The sequence below is a fragment of the Tachyglossus aculeatus genome, chromosome 21, assembly GCF_015852505.1.
Source record: "Tachyglossus aculeatus isolate mTacAcu1 chromosome 21, mTacAcu1.pri, whole genome shotgun sequence".
In the NCBI taxonomy this organism is placed as follows: Eukaryota; Metazoa; Chordata; class Mammalia; order Monotremata; family Tachyglossidae; genus Tachyglossus; species Tachyglossus aculeatus.
The window spans coordinates 30536970-30539604 of NC_052086.1; the positions used below are offsets into that span (position 1 = coordinate 30536970).

Sequence of the window (2635 nt, forward strand, 5' to 3'; positions counted from 1 at the left end):
GCTTAGAACAGTGCTCTGCACATAGTGAGCGCTTAACAAATGCCATCATTATTATTATTATTACAGTGTCTGGCACATAGTAAGTGCTTAACAAATGCCATCATTATTATTATTATTATTAGAGTGTCTGGCACATAGTAAGTGCTTAACAAATGCCATCATTATTATTATTATTACAGTGTCTGGCACATAGTAAGTGCTTAACAAATGCCATCATTATTATTATTATTACAGTGTCTGGCACATAGTAAGCGCTTAACAAATGCCACTATTATTATTATTAAAATGGGGGTTAAATACCCGCTTCCTTTCCCTTTTAAACCGGGAGTCCCATGTGGGACAGGGACTGTACCCCAGCTTCATATATTGGAATTGCCTCAGCAATCAGCACAGTGCTTAGCACCTAGAAAGTGCTTACCAAAGCCTACCCGGAGCAGGATACTCAGGCTTCAATTTCCTTTAGTTGGAAAATGGCTCAGGGAGAAAGTGAGAGGGATGTCGTTAGGCAGCCTGTGACCGAATGATGTTGGGAGGGGGTGAGGTGAGCCAAAGGAGTGATGGCGGTGACAGACTTTCTAGGGAAAGTGGGAGGAATCTGAAGAAATGAAGGAGATGAGAGATCAGGAGTGGCAAGGTGGGGAAGACAACAGAGGCTAGGAGCTTGTGAGACTTTGGGGATAAAGAGATTCATTTTCCCGGCTCTGCCAATTGCCAGCTGTGTGACTTTGGGCAAGTCACTTCACTTCTCTGGGCCTCAGTTCCCTCATCTGTAAAATGGGGATTAAGACTGTGAGCCCCCCGTGGAACAACCTGATCACCTTGCAACCTTCCCTGCGCTTAGAACAGTGCTTTGCACATAGTAAGTGCTTAATAAATGCCATCATCATTATTATTATTTAGAGACAAAGGGACCCATATGGAGGAAGGGGAGGTCAGCATGGTGGGGTGGGGGGAGAAAAATGGCTGGGTTCAGGCACATGGATTGACAGCAGAGGCAGGAGAAAGTTATAACAGGACCAGTGAAGAATTCAGCATACTTTCTGAGCAAGCATACACTTTGAGAAGCAGCGTGGCTCAGTGGAAAGAGCCCGGGCTTTGGAGTCAGAAGTCATGGGTTCAAATCCCAGCTCCGCCAACTGTCAGCTGGGTGACTTTGAGCAAGTCACTTCACTGTGCCTCAGTTACCTCATCTGGAAAATGGGGATTAAGACTGTGAGCCCCCCAGTGGGACAAGCTGATCACCTTGTAACCTCCCCAGTGCTTAGAACAGTGCTTTGCACATAGTAAGTGCTTAATAAATGCCATCATTATTATTAATTCAGCAGGGCCTGTATCAGACTGTGGATGGTGGATTTGAGCGTGTGTTAGTGGTGGGGGCAAAATAATGGGGAGGAACTGGAGATCACCCCTAGGATGATAAGACCTACTTACTGCTACTGGTTTCTACATCAATCAATCAATCATATTTATTAAGCGCTTACTGTGTGCAGAGCACTGGACTAAGCGCTTGGGAAGTGCAAGTTGGCAACATATAGAGACAGTCCCTACCCAACATGCTCTTGGGCTTTTGGTCCTCAGGGTACTATTTACCTGGAAATCTTGGATTTCTCATTTATGTCTATTGTCTTCCCTACTCAATTTTAAGACAAGGATCATTTTTTACTTCATTTGCATATACTCCCAAAACCTAGCCCAGTGCTCTGTGCTCAGTGCCCAATAAATACTGTTGATACTGATACTTAATATCTAATTTTTTTTCTGATGTAGTGAGTCCCTTTCCTCTTTCCCCAGGGTTGGTGAGAAACTTTCTCTGTTCCTTTTATCAGGGTTATATGATTCCCCAAGGGGCATCCAAGCATGTCTTGCACTTTTCCAAAAAGGTATGGGGAGAAAGAAAAACAGTGCCACTGCCTTGCCCCTAATCTCAACTCCATGGGAATTCATTAACTGCTTACTATGTACCAAGCACTAGTTTTTTTTAATGGCATTTGTTAAGCACTTACTATGCTGCAAACACTGTCCTAGATCCTGAGAGAGATACAAGCTAATTTGGTTGGATACAGTCCCTGTCCCAGGGAGGGACAACTGAAGAACTGAGGCCCAGAGAGGTTAAGTGATTTGCCCAAAGCCACACAGCAAGCAATTAGCAGGGTCGGGTTAGAACCCGGGTCCTCTGATTCCACTTTCCTCTTTCCACTAGGCCGTGCTGCTTCCCTTTGTTTTAAATGGCATTTATTAAGCACTTACTATGTGCAAAGCACTGTTCTAAGTGCTAAGGAGGTTACAAGGTGATAAGGTTGTCCCACGGGGGGCTCACAGCCAATCCCCATTTTGCAGATGAGGGAACTGAGGCACAGAGAAGTGAAGTGACTTGCCCAAAGCCACACAGCTGACAGTTGGCAGAGATGGGATTTGAACCCATGACCACTGACTCCAAAGCCCGGGCTCTTTCCACTGAGCCACGCTGCTTCTCTAAAAAAAAAATGAAGTCCTGTTTTAAAAAGGAGCCCTTAAGAAGCACTCAATAAATACGATTGATTGATTGAAGGTCTGGGGAAACAAGGCCCTGCTGGGATTTGAACTCAGGATCTCCCGTTTCCCAGGCAGGCGCTTTAACCAGCTAAGCCACAGAGCC

At 45.2% G+C, this 2635-nt stretch overlaps 1 non-coding gene across 1 annotated transcript; it reads right to left on the reverse strand.

Moving 5' to 3' along the window:
* Positions 1–2561: 2561 nt before the first annotated feature.
* Positions 2562–2635, reverse strand: TRNAP-GGG. The gene has a single exon. It is a non-coding gene; the product is annotated as a tRNA-Pro (tRNA).